This window comes from Felis catus, chromosome A2, assembly GCF_018350175.1.
Source record: "Felis catus isolate Fca126 chromosome A2, F.catus_Fca126_mat1.0, whole genome shotgun sequence".
Classification (NCBI taxonomy): domain Eukaryota; kingdom Metazoa; phylum Chordata; class Mammalia; order Carnivora; family Felidae; genus Felis; species Felis catus.
This window is the reverse complement of record NC_058369.1, coordinates 26,214,895-26,232,500: the sequence shown is the minus strand read 5'-3', so window position 1 is coordinate 26,232,500 and position 17,606 is coordinate 26,214,895. Positions and strand designations below refer to the sequence as shown.

At 45.6% G+C, this 17,606-nt stretch overlaps 1 protein-coding gene across 4 annotated transcripts in view; it reads right to left on the bottom strand.

Annotated features, from left to right (window-relative positions):
- The window catches only part of ABHD6 (abhydrolase domain containing 6, acylglycerol lipase), a 53,908-nt gene extending 45,354 nt beyond the window's left edge, over nt 1-8,554 (bottom strand). Inside the window, exon 1 of one of the 4 annotated variants that reach the window (XM_006928891.5) lies at nt 8,171-8,554. The gene's annotated coding sequence lies outside the window, so the exon portion shown is untranslated. Of the gene's footprint in view, nt 1-1,540; nt 2,305-3,848; nt 3,868-8,170 lie in introns of those variants that run through there. The other 3 variants (XM_023249866.2, XM_019823438.3, XM_019823435.3) reach the window with 3 other exon arrangements.
- Nucleotides 8,555-17,606: the final 9,052 nt, after the last annotated feature.

Here is a 17,606-nt window from a genome sequence, read left to right as displayed (position 1 = left end):
ATGTGTCTTGCAGCTGTCTTCTAAAAAATTGTATCAGTCAAGAAACAAGCAATAAAATACGCAACGTATGCCCTGACCTAGCCTAGCATCTTCAAAACACCATTGCTCGGGTTAAGATGTAGACTGTGGTGATCATCTGAAATAACTGCCTGCCAAGAAAGCCCAGGGGCGCCTGGGTGGTTCAGTCGGTTAAGCATCCAACTTGGGTTCAGGTCATGATCTCATGGTTGCAGGTTTGAGCCCTGCATCGGGCTCTGTGCTGACAGCCTGGAGCCTGCTTCAGGTTTCGTGTCTCCCTCTCTCTCTGTCCCTCTCCCACTTGTGCTCTGTCTCTGTCTCTTAAAAATGAATAAATGTTAAAAAAATTTTGTTGTTTTTTAAAAAAAATTTTTTTAATGTTTACTTATTTTTGAGAGAGAGAGAAAGCATGAGCAGGGAAGAGGCAGAGAGAGAAGGAGCCACAGAATCTGAAGCAGGATCCAGGCTCTGAGCTATGAGCACAGAGCCCAACATGGGGCTCGAACTCACAAACTGTGAGATCATGACCTGAGCCGAAGTTGGACGCTTAACGGACTGAGCCACCCAGGCGCCCCCAAAACTTTTGTTTTAAACAAGAAACTCTACAGAAATACAAGACGGTCTCCTGCTGGATAAACAAAGAGCCAAAGTCACTTGACCTTTGATCTCCAAAGATCCCAAAGCCTTCAGGCTCTCAGGGAGTCCAGAACAAATTTTTATTCCAGCACCTCTCTTACAGATTAGTGCAAATGCATGCACTGTCATCAGCTGAGGTCACCTCTCAAAGGTAAAGTGCTAGAAAGAGCACCGCTTAAGTGACTATCTTCCCCATGACTGAAAAGAATTAAAATAGCCTTCTATATGGGTATGCAATAGCAGAGGGCCTAAAATAGAACCTCAGCACCCCAAAGAAAAACATTCTCCCATTGTGGAATCTGTGATTCAAAATAAAAGGAAAAGCAAGGAGATTAAAGAGGGTTTTGTCACTTCTAAAGGAGGTGAAGTTGGTCGACAGCATTTTCTAACTGCAGGAACAAAGTCGGAGTTCCACAAAAAGGAGCCCTGTTATCAACAGCCAGGAGGTTTTTTTTTTTTTTTTTTTTTTTTTTTTAATCAGGACAAGATTTCTGGCTCCCAGCAGAGGCCCAGCATTCAGGCCCCTTTGTGAGCTGGTCCCCACCTTCTTTCTAGCCAGAATCTCCTTCCGAAGGACATCTCTGTAACCCAACAGAATCAGCATCAGAAAAAGGGACGTGGTGAAACCACACAGGAGAGTTCACAGTTAAGAGGAAAACAGTTCTGTTTAGAACTTAATCCACATTAAAAAAAAAAAAAACCCAAATCAAATGTATTTTAAAAGCAATAGTAAACATTAAACAAAATTAGGTCATAACTGCAATCCTGTGCTAATTCTTAGAACAAAGAATAAATCTCACGTGGATCATTTTAAAGCCTGATAAATCCTTCCAGTTAACATTTGGTGACCAGTGCTATTGCAAAAAGGACATTTTTGCAAACATACCCAATTGATCTCTCAAGGGCTTGCTTGTTTGATTTTCAAGCCTCTTTCCCCTTTTCTTCATCAGGTGTCACACTGCCAGATCCTCATCTATTACTGCCTGGACATGTCATTCCAGCAGTTCTCCAACATCGCTTGCTTTCATTTCATGAAGTCTTGCCTCTCTCACAAGAGTTACAATTTCAGTGTTTGTCCTGCATGTATTTGCAAAACATCCTACGAGCTGGGAGAGATGACCAAGATGTAGATGGTCCCGGAGCCTGGCTTGAATACAGAGGGAGGGGTGATAGAGTGGAGGCTCAGTCTGTACGTGGCAAGTTCATCACTGAATATTTTCCTACTATGATGACTTCTGCTTCCCCTCTATAATCTGGAAACCGCAGGGAATCAGATACCAGAAATGCTGATACTCTGACCCTCTGGGTGACCGCACCTGAACCGGTTTTTTATTTTTCTCTATTTCCCCCAATCTCTCTACCTGGAAGATGCCCATGACTTACCCCGATCTTTTCCTTCACGAATCTTTCTGGCAGAGCTAGGAGTTATCTCCTTCAGTGTACCTGCCCTTGGTCCCCCAGGCATTAGGAACCCCCATGCCTCAGATATTTTGTCGGAATACTCGTCTCTTGTGGCCCTGGGGATGTGTGTCTTTTATCACAGTACCCGTGAGAACACTCACTGCGCCCCCACGAGGCTGCAAGTCTTCAACACGAGTCTTACTACATCTCTGCACCTTGCCACAGCACTTGAGGACACACTGCCTTGCCTGTGGCAGGCACTTTGTAAATAAGGATAAGCCAGGAGGTCACAAATCAACAGGGCTGTCCACCAGTGCCACTGCAGGCCACTCTTTCGCTCTGTTCCTCATGCTCACCCACAAAATGAACAATCTTCGCAGTGCTGAGTTTGAGAGGCCTTTCCCAGATGGGAGGCTGGGGCTCAGAGAGGTTAAGCAAGCTGCCCAATGTCACACAGCTCTTTCTCTGCCTCCATCCCATTCCACCAGTGGCTCCCAGTGGTCCTCAGCACGATTCACACGGCTACCTAGGATTTCATACCTCCCCGCCTCTCAAGCATCATCCTCTCTTGTCACACACACCCCCTGTCTCTGAGTGAGCTATAATCCCTGACATGTCATGCTCTTTCATACCTCCACGGCTCTGGCACGCATGATACCCTCTCCCCCATGTGCCTTTTCTCCCCCCTGCCTGGTGAGCTCCAGCTCATCCTACAAGTCTCGGCTGGGGAGCACAGCCCCAGTCTGTAAATGCTCCTCGGGGGATTCAGTTCTGCAGTTCTACAGCCTGGGTTCAAATCTCTGCTCTGCTACCCACCAGCTGTGTGACCTTGGTGAATCAGCTGACCTCCTACAGCCCCTGTGAAAGGACAAAATGAGAGGATGCGTGGAGACTGCCCCAAGCAGTGACGGGCAGATACCAAGTGCTCACTCTGTACAGCCGAGAAGACCCTGCCTGCCCTCCCAGGCCTGGAGAGGCAGCCCTGCCACCCCTCCATCCCCTCCAGTGCCACTCAGATGCGGGAGTCAGTGGGAGTGTCTGTGCTGCTGTCTTGATACTCCCAGAGTCTAGCCCATTGCTCCATTCCCAAAATTCATCACACACAAGGCTCGAATCTTGTTTGGGGTATATCACAAAGTAAACATCCAACGCCAACAGCCACAGAGCCACAGCTTCTGGAAAACGGCCCAAGGCAAAGGCTGCTATTACTTTATATAATTGCTTCACAAAAAGAAGAGGATCCCAACCTGCAGCAGTGTAAGAACCTCTCCCCACGTCATCCGCAGACTGCCCTGTGCCCCTGAATCAGCAGTTTCCTTGGTGCAGCCCCAAACGCATCCAACGACAGGCAGTGACACCCGACGTGGCTTCTGGGATCGGAAAGCCTGGAATACGATCCAGAGGGTTTCTGAGGGCCCAGTTTAGGAGCATATCTTGACCTTCTTTCAAGAGACAACTACATCCAAGGTCAGACAGGACTTTGGTTTGCAAAAATTGTGTCTAGATCAGGGTTTCTCAGCTGTGGCACAACTGACATTTTGGGCCAGCTAGGTCTTTGTTGTGGGAGGCTGTCCTATGTATTGTAGGATATTTGGCAGAATCTGGGACCTCTACCCACTCAAAGCCACCCCTAAGTCGTGACAAGAAAAAATGTCTCCAGACACTGCCAAATGCACCCTTGGGGACAAAGCTGTCCTCAACCGAGAGCCCTTTTGGAGGAAGTGAACCCACTGACCTCCAACCCTGGATTTATTACTAAAGTAAATCAATAAGGAGCATTCTTAGCCACTTACCAAATCTACCTTGAAACACTGTCTTCCAGTCCTCAGGGATTTTTTCTTTTAAGTTCACAGTCTTGAAGGCCTGGCTGCACAGACTCCCCCAGGTAGCATTTTAAAAATATAGATTCTGGGAAACCATCCCCAGAGATTCAGATTCATTTGGCCTGGGGCAGAGGCTGGACATGGGTATTTTTAAAAAATTCCCTAGGCGGGGGCGCCTGGATGGTTAGGTTGGCTAAGTCTCCCACTCTTGATTTTGGCTCAGGTCACGATCTCACGGGTGTGAGATCGAGTCCTGCTTCAGGCTGACCGGGATTCTCTCTCTCCCTCTCTCTCTCTCTGCCCCTCCCTTGCTCCTGTGCATGTGAGTTGCACACGCTCTCTCTCACTCTCAAAATAAAATAAAATAATTTAAAATTCCCTAGGCCATTCTAACACGCAGCCAGGATGGAGAAACACTGCTAGAAGACATTTCATTTGATTCCGTCTTCTCCCTAATCCTTTGAACCTGGCAGGGTTAAACGACAGTGAACCAGAAAGCGAAAATGAGGCTAAGGGGATTAGTATCACCCTAATTCTTGACAATGAAATATCCTCGGCACATTCCATTTCTTGGTCCGCGAGTGACTTGCCAGAAAGAATGGAACTTAACCCTGTTTGCCCATGGCCTTTTTGATATAAACAGCGCCACCCTGCAAAACTTTCTAGAAAGATGGAAATGTTCTCCATCTGCTCTACCTAATACAGTCACTATTGAGCACTTGAAATGTGGCTAGTGTGACTTAAGAAGAGAATTTTTAAATTTATTTAATTTGAAGTTGATAGCCACCATGTTGACAGTATGAAAAGTATTTACATCCCTACAGGGTCACGGAGATAAAGTCCTATAGCCTGCTAAATGCCACAGAACCATGAAAACTTACAAAAATGTATGACTTAAAATATCTAAGTGCAACAGTCTTGAAATTATCAAAGGCAATCGTAACTTATGCCAATAATCAAATTAGGAGAAATTTTAACGATTTTTTTTTTCAACCCACCGAGCCGGTTTTCCAGCATATTCCAAACACTTAGCTTTGAGGGAGACATTCCTGGTCCTTTTCTTTTGAACACTCATCCCTGTAAAAATTGACCTAGTCACCAAAACAATCAGGCATTGGTAAAGAATATGACTGGTAGGGAAGCTGATTTCTACTCTGAGCTGCTTGCTAGGAAAAAACACTCACTGTTATTTTCCTTCCCTCCCTAATCCAAAGTAAATCAAACCTTTTGCCCCAAAGATAAGTCTGAACCAACACATAGTGCAAACCCATGTAACCTCTAAGAACAAGTGTTTTATCTTCCTATCAGTAGTTTCACAATTACTTACAATTGCATGAACTGTATTCACACGTTTACTCTAGATATGTGCAGGCTCACAGCCTCACAGAACTCAAAGCTCAGATTTTTAAAGCTAAAAAACAGAAAAGGCCATTCTTTTTACCAAAGCAATGGACGGTGTAGTGTCGAAGAAAGCTTCAGAGGCCTTTCTGACCACACACACAAGATGCTTATCTCAGGGTGCCTGGCTGGCTCAGTCGGTGGGGCACGTGACTCTTGATCCTGAGGTTGTGGGTTCAAGCCCCCTTTGGGTGTAGAGGTGATTTAAAAATTAAAATCTTAAAAAAAAAAATGCTTACCTCTTCTTGGTTGGGACTCCTCTGGCCCACCTCTAAGCAGAGTCAATATGAGCCAGTCAATAACGATTGAATACATTTCCAGTAATTCAAAGTGGGGCCAACACTGTCTCACTCTCCATAATAGCTGGTGCTTACTGAGTGCTTACCACATGCTGGACCTTGTGCTTTATCTAAATCTTACCATTGCCTGCTGAAACAGGTGCCATGACCAGAAGCTAAGACTCAGAGAGGTTAGATAATAGGCCCATGGCCACACAGGTAGCAGTGGTAGCAGTGGGATTTGGACCCAAGTCTCTCTGATTCTCTGGGGGGAATCCTCTGGGTCATGAACAAAAACAAACCTGTAATCATCATGTTAGGTACCATGCTGAGCCATTCTCCCTGTGATCAGGCTGTAGCTCAATGAAGGGAGTTTGGTGTTGCAGGGTTCAGAAATTCTGAGTCTATCGTTACTTTGGAAACCATGTCATAACTCTCCCCACCACCCCCCCACCCCGGATCTCTCTTTCTCTCTCTCTCTCCCCTTTTGTCCTGGGGCTTCACCAGGCAGATGGGAAAAAGGGTCTTGAGGAACGCTTCTGATCCCACCAGCATAGCTGCCCCAGAGAGCATAGGCAGACACGTGCAGACAGAACTTTCCAAATGCCATCATGAAGGTGGAAGGCAGTAGGATCCCAGTTATAAGATCCCAGGGGAGAAAGGAATCACTTTCAGTTGGGGCCACGGGAGGAATCAGAGGTGTGTTCCTAGAGGGGACCGCTGAGCTGGAGCTAAGGTAAGATTTAGACTTCAGAGATTCCAGGGAGGGCATTCCCAGAGGAGGGAACAGCCTAAGCATAAGGCAGCAGGTCACCTGCCTGGATTATAGCACAGGAGGCAGGGGGTGGGGGAGGGGGGAATCAGGATACAAAGAGGGAACAGAATCTCCAGGGGCCTAGGCTGATGGGCTGGGGCAGTACTGGGAACCCAGGAAGTGAGGACTGACCATCCCAGGACATGTTTAGCATCCCAGCCCTGGTACTTCTTAGCTGTATGGCCTCCAGCATGTCCCTTCTCTTTGGGCATCAGTCTCCTTGAGGAGGACACCCAGGACCCCTCGTTGGTCTGAGAAAATATTTTTAGAAAAATAAATTGGTGCTAAGAACATAGATTATTAATTTCTCTTATTTCTGACTTCCTATGTTATAAAAATGTTGATAAGAATTTATTAGTGGGGCGCCTGGGTGGCTCAGTCGGTTAAGCAGCCGACTTCGGCTCAGGTCATGATCTCATGGTCCGTGAGTTCGAGCCCCGCGTTGGGCTCTGTGCTGACAGCTCAGAGCCTGGAGCCTGTTTCAGATTCTGTGTCTCCCTCTCTCTGACCCTCCCCCGTTCATGCTTTGTCTCTCTCTGTCTCAAAAATAAATAAACGTTAAAAAAAATAAAAAAAAAAATTTATTAGTTACAGTTGGGTAAAAATAAGTCTAGTGGTTCAGAATGGGGGCTTTGAGGTCAGATTCACTGTGCCCTGGGAAGGGGGCACATTCTTCCTCTGAGAAATGGGCATAACATTGGTACCTACCTCTGGGAGCTGTTGGGAGAAGTAAGGCAGGTAATCCTCTAAAGGTGCTTAGCACATGATCTGGCAGCCAGTATTTATTCTGTGTCAGCTATTATTTATAATAATTTAACTCCCAGCCAGGTAGAGCCAGCCATTAGGGTTTTCTGAACAGGTGAGAGGTGAGGCAAATGCTGGTCTCCAGTCCAAGCTGAAACCTCTTCTTAATCAACCAAACCTCGGAGCACAAAAAGGGCTCAAGGTACATATCCCTGGATGCACAGCCTCTAGACCCTCTGGCACCCTCTTCCTCTCTCCCTATCTCTCTTGTCAACTTGGCCTCCTCCACTCATCTGCATGTGCTCTGCCCTGCAGCCAGCGTTACACAATCCGAATTTCCAAGGCTGCCAAGAAGCCAGTGAAAGTGTAGGCGGGGGATGCTGGGGGTTGCCGGGCGGCACCGGGCTGTTGGGATGGTTGTACCAGCATCTTGACTCAAGGGTTGCTGGGAGGAGAGGGCATGAGGCCAGGGGAACTGGGGTGGGCTGAGGAAAAGTGAGCTAAAAAGCTGCTGGGGGTAGGTATTGGCTGGGGGAGGTCCCGAGGGGCGCAGATATCTGGGGACCGGACGGGGGTTGGCGCCATTAGCTGGGAGGTCGAGCTGCAGCCTTTCCTCGGGAACTGGGAGGAACGAGGGTGCAGGAGCCTCCAAACCATCCAGCCACCCGGAGGGACGCAGAAGGACTGGTGCCGGAGCCAGCGGTGGGAGGCGGAACAGAAAAAAGGGTGCAGGTCCCCGACCCAGCCTCACCTAGTCCCTGGGCTTAGGGCAGCAGGCCGCCTGGGAAGTAGGGGCATCTGGGATTCGGGGAATGTCAAACCTATCCAGGCACTGGAGGGGAGCGTGCAGGGGCTAATGCCGGAGCGAGAGAACCGAGGAGAAAACAGAGGTGCAGGTTCCCGACCCATTTCGCCCCGTGCGCCGCTTGCGGGGCGGCCAGGCAGCCTTGCAACGAAAAGTGGAGGGCAGGTCACAGGGCCGGGGCGGGGGAGGAGGGGAGCCCCCGGATACCCTCCCTTTCAGGTGCGCACCCCCCGCCCGGCCCGCCGGCGCTCACCTGACCTGACCTCAGGCGCCCGGATAGTGCCGCGGGATCCAGAGGCCAGTCCTCGTCCCCCAGCCGCGCTCGCGTCCGGCAGCTGCGCTCGTGCCCGCGTCGCTCGGTTCCCCGCGCCCGGCTCAGCCGGACGCCTTAAAGGCGCGCCGCGCCGGCCTGAGTCAGCCGACGGAAAAGTCGGCTCCGCCTTCGTCGCCCCTGCGCAGCTCCGCGGCTGCAGCGTCCGGTCTACTCTAAGCTCCTCTGCGCCCCAGCTCAGAGTGTTAAACCCGGAGGGGCGAGTTAGTGGCTTCCACAACCCGACCTCCGCAACCTGTCTCCAAGCGCTTAAGAGCCCAGGCCCCAGTGCCAGCGCCTATTGCTCTCCGCGCTCAGCGCTGAGTGCCGAGGGCAGAACCCGGCCGCCCCGCCCCGCCCCTAAACAGCTCACTTAGGGCAAAGGCTCCGGACTGGGACCCAAGGAGCCACAGTTCCACAAGGCACCGCCAGAGTTCGTCGAGGCGTTGTTTCATTTACTGAGCAGCTACTATGTGCCTAGTGCTGCTGGGCATGTGGCTCCAAAGTGACTCTGGCTGGATCTCTGCCCCCCAAAGGCTCAGAAAGATAGGCACAGGCTCACAGGCAAGCCAAGCAACACTGCCTTACACATGTCGTCTCATTTAATACTGTAAGGTACGCGTTGTGATTGGCTTCCTTTCTCAGAAGAAAGGTGAGCCGCTTGCCCATGGGTTCAACCTATAAAGGACAGAATTGGGAATTCAAACTCTGCACCTGGTTCCAAAGCTGGGGGTGGTGGGGGAGAGGGTGGGACACAAAATAGTAATCTTGGAAAGGCTTTCATCCACTGCTGGTTGAATCCCCACTATGGTCATTTCTTCTTTTTAAGGACAGTTAAACCTAATTAGGCAAATAAATAAAAAATTAGGAGGGGAGCATAAAAGTTATCACCCATTAAATTCAAATGGTGTTGTTTGACTAGCTTATCTACCACAAAGCCGGGATTTTTGAGCATCTGGCCTCAGTTTACCACTGCACCCTCATCTAGTATTCTGAGGGTGCCCAAGCTGAATTCTACCACTTTGGCCTTTGAATGGGCTGTTCCCTCCACCAAGAACTCTTCTTTTTCTTCTTGGCCTGACTACTTCCTCTTGACTGTGCCTCAATTTATTTATTTTTTCTATGCCTCCATTTAGATGTCACTTCCTCCAGCAGGCCCACACTGCACTAGGGACTTCTTCCATCAGAGTGTTTATTCATTCATATAATAAAATCTTACTGAGCACTTATTATGTGCTGAGCAGTGTGTGAGGGGTGGGGGTGAGGAGTGGTATCTTCTGCTGCCCTGAATGAAGGCTTCCTTGTCTGCCTCTTGCTCCAGACCTAGGTGGGACTAGTGCCCAGCAGGACTCTCTTGGTATTTAACTCCACCACAAAGGCAGCCTCCCTCCTGCCAAACCCTCCAGACTGGCAGAACCTGGTTGAGTTGGGCAGGTCCTGGTTTTTAAGAATGGGTCATGGACAAAAAGCTTCAGAGATGTGGCAAAGGAACATCTCTGAGGCCACTGGTAACTACCTCGTAAAATCTGCCTCTGTTAGGGCTGCTGGAATCCATCCAGAGTTAGGGACAATCTCCCTGGCTTGGGCTGAAGCATCTTCCTCTAAGACGTTGGCCATCTCATCATTCAGATTTCAAGAGTTGCATTCGACATGCTTCATGGAATTGTTCTCAGAGCTTCAGGGATAGTGTACTCATCAAAGAGTAAGTTGCTCAGGATTCTCATGGATCATGATTAACCAAATATGGTGATTTGGAAGACCTATCTGAAGAAATTAATCAGAAGACAACAGAGTGATATGACATGAAAAATATGAAAACAAGATATTACAAAATATGCAGAATAGACTGAGTAGATCTAAAATCCATTTAAGCAGCATCAAAGGAAGAGAGGCCAGGGGCGCCTGGGTGGCTCAGTCAGTTAAGCAGCCGACTTCGGCTCAGGTCATGATCTCGCGGTCCGTGAGTTCAAGCCCCGCGTCGGGCTCTGTGCTGACAGCTCAGAGCCTGGAGCTTGTTTCAGATTCTGTGTCTCCCTCTCTCTGACCCTTCCCCGTTCATGCTCTGTCTCTCTCTGTCTCAAAAATAAATAAACGTTAAAAAAGTTTTTTTTAAAAAGGAGGAGAGGCCATATTTGAGGTGGTAAAGGGTGAGAATTTCTAAAGCAGAAAAAAGACATGAATCCCCAGTTTTAGGAAGCAAAACACATCCTAAGCAAGATAAATAATAGGAAATCCACACCAAGAGACATTGTAGTGAAACTGCAGGACACTAAAAACAAAGAAGGGGTGCCTGGCTGTCTCAGTGGGTAGAACATGTGACTCTTGGTCTCAGGGTTGTGAGTTCGAGCCCAATGATGGGTGTAGAGATTACTTAAAAATAAAATCTTTTTAAAAATAATTTATTCATCCATTTTGAGAGAGAGAGAGAGAGCGCGCACACATGTGTGTACATGCGAGCAGAGGAAGGGCAGAGAGAGAGGAGAGAGAATCCTAAGCGGGCTCCACACTGTCAATGTGCACTGTCAGCACAGAGTCCCACATGAGGCTCAAACCCACAAACCTGAGATCGTGACCTAAGCCGAAATTAAGAGTTGGTTAAGCATCCAGTCTCTTGATTTTGGGTCAGGTCATGAGACCAAGCCCTGTGTTGGGCTCCATACTGAGCATGGAACCTGCTTGGGATTCTCTCTCTCCCTTTCTCTCTGCCCTTCCCCAACTTGCCTGCTCTCTCTCTCTTAAAATAAATAAAAATCTTTAAAAAAAAATAAAAATAAATAAAAATAAAAACAAAGAACTTAAAAGCAGCTAGAGATAAAAAAGATTATTCCCCAGAAAAGGAATTAGATTTCCTGCAGATTTCTGAATGGCAACATAGGAAACTCAAAGGCATTGAATAATATCTCCAAAGGCCTGAGAATTGGATCCTCAGCCTTTCAGGAATAAGGGTTAAATACAAATAAAGTGAATTTACAACTGGAAGACTTGACTAACTGAACTTCTAAGATATACCTCAGAAAGAAGAAAAAAAGACCCAATTAAGAACTGAAATGAAAGAAGGCATACTGAGTGAGGAAATTGGTACATAGAGTGAATCTAAACAAAATTGTCAGTACAAAACAATAATGATGACATAATGCATAATCCATAAGTTTATTTTTAATTTTTAATTTTTTTATTTTTTTAGAGAGAGAAAGAGCAGAGGAGTGGGGCAGAAGGAAAGAGAGAGAATCCCTAGCAGGCACAACACTCAGTGCAGAAATTAAGAGCTGGACACTCAACCAACTGAGCCACCCAGGCGCCCCCATAATCTGTATGTTTACACAAGGTCAGAACTAAAATAAGAGACAACAATCAATTAGGAATGAGGTGGTAAAAAAAAAAAAAATAGTGTCCCAGTGCTTTTGCATTTGTGTGGGAAGGGAATTAAGATAGTAATTTTGGCTTTTGCTAATTATGTGTGGTACATTGTCAATGGTATTCACTAAAGTAATATAAATAACATGTATAACTTTCAAACCAGTGGGGGGGGGGGGAATTACATAAGCCAATAAACAAATGCCAACCAACCCAAAGAACTGTAGAAAAAGTAAGATTCCTCCCCCCAAAAAAGGTAATTAAAAAAAAGTCCAGATTTACTAATAATCATAGTAAATTAACTAAACTCATCAGTTAAAAGTCAGAAATTGTCAACTTGGATGTTACAAAAATCCAAGAGGTGCTGTCTCAAGAGGCACTCCAAAAAATATAGGAATTTGGGAAGGTTAAAAGTAAACGTGTGGAAAATGATACACCTCACAAACAGTATCCAAAAGAAACACCACCACTGTGTTATGGTGAGTGACTAACAAAAATCATTAAGGATGGAAAGTGACACTACATAGTGATAACAAGTTCAATTCACCAGTAAATTCTATCAGTTGTCAACTATAGAAAACATGAATCTTATTAGAGAAATTGATGAAATATTTGGTCAAAGGAAAAACTAAAGCCTGATGATTCTAGAAGTGAGTCTAAACTTTCAAGACATATATCATATTACTCTCTCATAAGCCCTTCTAGAAAATAGAAAATGAGAGAACACATCCCAATTCACCCTATTATACCAGTCTAAATTCCATACCAAACAAGATCAGACCAATATTACTCCTAAATCCCTCAAAAACATAGAAGTAAAAATCCTAAATAAAATATTAGTAAATTGAGTCCAGCAATATATAAAAAGGATGCTGTATCATTACCAAGACAGGTTTATTCTAGGAATGTCAGGATAGTTTAACATTAGGAAATCTATTCCTGTAGTTAACCACATCAATATATTAAAAGGGAACCATAAGATCATCCCAATGTTTGCAAAATTTTAAAATTCAACAGTCTTTCTTGGTAATAACTCATAGGAAACTAGGAAGAGAACTTCCTTGCAGGTTAAAAGGCGGCCACCAAAATTAAAAACCTACAACAATTATCATTCTCAATAGTGAAAAGTTAGAAATGCTTCCTTCAAAATCAGAAACGATTCCAATCAAAATCTCAACAGGGCTTTTCAATAATTAATTAGGAACGAGGTGGTAAAAAAAAAAATTACGAGCTGGTAAAAAAGAAAATTATGAGCTGATTCTAAGATTCATATGGAAGAGCAAAGGTCCAAGAAAAGTAAAAATATTTGCAATGAAGAAGAAAAATTAGATATCAAGACTTGTTATAAAAGTATAGTTATTAGGACAGTGTGTATTCATGTAGGGATAGATAAAAACACTAATGAAACAGTATAAAAATCACCTTGGTGTCTCAGTTGGTTAACCATCCGACTCTTGATCTCAGCTAAGGTCTTGATCTCACAGCCCGGGATTGGACTCCATGCTGGGCATGAAGCCTACTCAAAAAAAAAAAAAAAAAAAAAAAAAAAAAAAAAAAAAAATCACAGAAACAGATCCACATACATAAGGAAACTTGACTTATGAGGGAGGTGACATTTCAGATCACTGGCGAAAGGAGGGACAATTTGGTAAAAATGCTAGGACAATTGATTATTCATATAGAAAAACATGGAATTTAACAACCCACCCCTCTCCAAATTAATTCAAGATAAATTAAAGACTTTAATATAAGAAGCAAAACTAAACTTTTAGAAGGACAACATAGGAGAATATCTTCAGGGTCTTGCCAACACTTGGAACCATCAGACTGACTGCTTCTAATCTAGTAGGTCTGAAGGGGTATCTCATTGTGATCTTAATCTTTACACCTATCATTAATGGGCTTGAGCAATTACTCATATATTTGTTTGCCATTGTGTTTCCGTGTCTGTGAAATATCTGTTTGTGTCATTTCCCCATCTTTCTAATTGTCTGTGTCTTAATGGTTTGTAGTTATATGTGCTGCAAAGCCCAGTTTGTGGCTCATCTTTTCACTTTCTTTAGTGCTTTTGGACAAACATTAATTTTGTCAAATTATCCTTTGTGTTTAGTGCTTTTTATGTCCTGTTTAAGAAATCCTTTCCTACCTCACCTAAACCACACTGACTGAGGTTAGGGGAGATAGCAGTACCCCAAGGACACTGGGGATACAGGTACCAAATTGGGACTGATGGCTGGGCTAGCCAGGTAGCAGGTGAGCAAACATGAGCTCCAAGTGTCTGAGTCACTGGAACAACTCTCAGGTGAAGACGGTGGATCCGGGTCCAGCTCTGCCACTTACTAGCTATCTGTCTGTGTAAACACCGTAGGAGGTGATGACGAACAATTGATGATGGTACCAACCTCACAGGGTTGCAGACAAGATCAAGCTGAATAGTGTGTTTACAGGTTAGCACCAGACCTGGCACAGAGCACGTGTGCATAATATCAGCCATCAGCATCAGTGTGGTTCATACACCAAGCATTTACTGGGCTCACCCAGTTCTGAGAGGGGCTTAGAAACCATCTTTGAATAGTCAAGGATCAGTTGGGGAACAGAGATTATGAAGCCTCCAGCGTGAACCAAGAATCAATGGCTGAAGGCTACTAACGTGTGTGTGTGTGTGTGTGTGTGTGTGTGTGTGTGTGTGTTTAGCACATAGTTCTTCTTGTTAAGAAAACACATATTTCTTAAGGTCCTCACAGGCTTCATTTCAGCATCCACATCACTCATGACACTGTCCTGAGACCTGTCCCTCTTAGCTGTCCCTGGTGTCTCTCCTGGGACCCTTAAGCATCCCACCAGGTAGCCACTTAGATATAAACATCTTAATGACACTTTGAAAGACATATGTTACATTATGCCATCTAAATCACGATGCCCTCTAATCTAATTTATCAAAAGGATAATGCTTCTTCATTTGTTTTTATCTTGTCTCCTTTCTGAGCTGTGAGGTCATGCAGGGAGCTGGATCACACATCCATGTGGATGGATTATAGTTTGGTCACCCTTCAGGCAGTGGTTCCTGATGCCCCAGTTGGGGTTGTAGGGACTGGAGGTACTGGGTACCCAATGGGACTGGAGCAGGAGGTACCAAGTTTGGTCATCTCTTCCCAGTGGCACACAAGTGGCTGGAAACAGGCCAAAGAGCCAGAGGTGGAAAGGACAATGGGAGGAAGTAGAGAGGTGTGGGGCAGACAAAGCAAAGGGGAGAACACAGCTGTCATCTGCTCCTTTGTGTCAGTTCTCAAGTGGATTGTTCTCATTTAAAAACATAGGATGAGCAGATGTTAATTAACAGGTAGTGAACACTTCTTCATTCCCTACCCTGTCCTGGGCATTGTGCTTTTCATGCACTATCCCATTTGTTTTCATCTTTACAACGTGTGGATATTATGACTTCCACCATTTAACAGACAAGGAAACTGGGCTCAAGGTTAGGTAACTTGCCCAAGCTTGTGTAACCAGCAAGTGGTGCAGTAGAGACAGACCTGTCTCCAAATCTGTGCTCTTAACCACAGTACTCAATGAATACCTTCTACACTTGCACATGACTCACATTTTGCAGGCTGCCGTGGAGACTCCACCAAAGTCTTGAATGATAGAATGGGCATTGGTGGAAGCTCAGGAAATTGTTACTGAGGGTCTTTTTCTTAAGAAATCCACCACATTTGAGTGATGGCAGCTCTCCGCTGCTATGGCTACATGTAAACGCAGCTTGGCTGGATCTGATTGGGTCTCCATGGAAACATGACTTCCACTGACTACTGCTTCCAGAGGAGTCTCCTTCCAGTCTCTGAGAATTCATCTCAAACGTCGTTCGAGACTTCACCTGCACCACATTTATACATGAGACCACTGAGGCAGTGCAGAGTGATGGCCGGGAACACAGGATTTGCTCTCTGACAGGCCTGACTCTTCATTTACCAAGTATACACTTCTGACAAGTTGCTTCCTTTCTTTGGGTCCCAGTTTACACCTCTATAAAATAGGGGTAATGTAGTACTTACTTCATAAATTTATTCTAACCATTACTAAATTCTTTCTTAAAAATTGTTTTTAAATGTTTATTTTTGAGAGAGAGAGAGACAGAGAGAGAGAGAGAGAGAGAGAGAGCGAGCAGGGGAGGGGCAGGGAGAGAGAAGGAGACACAGAATCCGAAGCAGGCTCCAGGCTCTGAGCTGTCAGCACAGAGCCCGACGCGAGGCTGGAACTAACGGACCACAAGATCATGAACTGAGCCAAAGTTGGACACTCAACTGACTGAGGCACCAACTGAGCCACCCAGGCACCCTAACCATTACTAAATTCTTAAACAAAATAAATGTTGACTATTGTTATTACTCTCCCACTTGCTCATTCTCTTCCTGCTGCCCTTGTTCCCAGCTAAACTAGGGTAACCAATTCATCCCAGTTTGCTCAGGACTTTCTCTGTGTTTGCACCAAAAGCCCCGCTCAGTTTTGGGCGAACTGGGAGGGTTGGTCACCCTTCCTGACTCTGCAGAGAGGTCATAATGGTCCAGAGAAAATGGTGGCCAATGGGGCTCAAAGAGGTTTGAGTCCAAGATTTACATTGGTAATTCATATTCATAATTGTTTTTTGGCCACTGGATACACAATGAAGACTCAGAGGCACAGAAAACTGAAACCAAAGGCAAGTCCAATTAACTATCCAATTTTGAGTCCCCAAGAGCAAGAGCTGCCTTATTCATCTCTGTATCTCCCTCCACATTTAGTAGGCTGTTAAATGAGTGAATAACAAATCCCCTAAAACACCCATGATGCAAAATGATCCCCGGTTCCAGACTGGGACTTACTTGTGGCAACAAATCTCCAGGGCTGAATTCTTAAGGTCATGTCTTAGGAATGACACTGGCCTGCACGTAAATCTGGTTCTTGGCTGACTTTGGAGCAGGCTCTGCCTGTAGAGGAGAAATGTCATCCTGCAGTAGGATTCCTGCATCAAGAATCATTTATGAGTCACTGTTTGGTTGAAGATTGACACCACCTGGGTGGCTCAGTCAGTTAAGCGCTCAGCTTATGATCTTGTGGTTTGTGAGTTCGAGCCCCATATCAGGCTCTGTGCTGACAGCTCAGAGCTTGGAACCTGTTTTGGATTTTGTGTCTCCCTCTCTCTCTGCCCCTCCCCTGCCCACACTCTGTCTCGTCAAAAATAAATAAACATTTAAAAAACTTTTTAAAAAGATTGACACCTGCCCATAGCTGCACTCCTCACCCTGTCTTTGGAGCTGATGTAATTTTCAGTGGATTTGTAAATAATTGTCCAATGGGTGATGACTCAGGAGGGATATCTGCCCCTGGAGAACACCACACCCCCTACTGAGGTCCCCTACTCACAGCATGGGGTATCTCCCAAGTTCTCATGCTCCTTATGTGTGGGGTAAGTGGGGGAGTTCAGAATATGGGAGAGAAAACATCCCAGCTTGCTGGGAGTCTAGGGGGTGGGACATGGATTGTTCTCAGTGTTCTGAGCTGGAATACTAGCAGGGCCTTGTCAGTGCTACATACCAGAGAAGAAATGGTATAGGGGACCAACTAAGTGCTCATACTCTGGTGGCAAACAGTCCCAGCTTGGTAGCTCCGAGAGCTGGTGCAAGCGACACCCTCTCTGAGGCTAGTTTCCTCATGTGTAAAATGAAGATAATAGTAGTGTTTGGGTGGTAGTAAGACTTAATGGACCTTGTGCATGAAAAGAAGATGGACAATATGGGGCCTAATAAAGCTCAACACCTGTACTGCTATTATCGTTTTATTGTGATCCAACATAAGCACCCGGTACAAGGAGAGAATAGTGCCCAAATCAACAAACACAGAGAGGCGTGTCAAACAGCAAGCACTCAATAAATGTTAGCGACTGTTATTAAGAGCTTTTAAATCATAATCTACTTCCTGTGTCTGAGTCACCTGACTTCCCTGTGACTACCATGAGATGCTTATTTAAGAACTTCTGTGAAACACCTAAGCA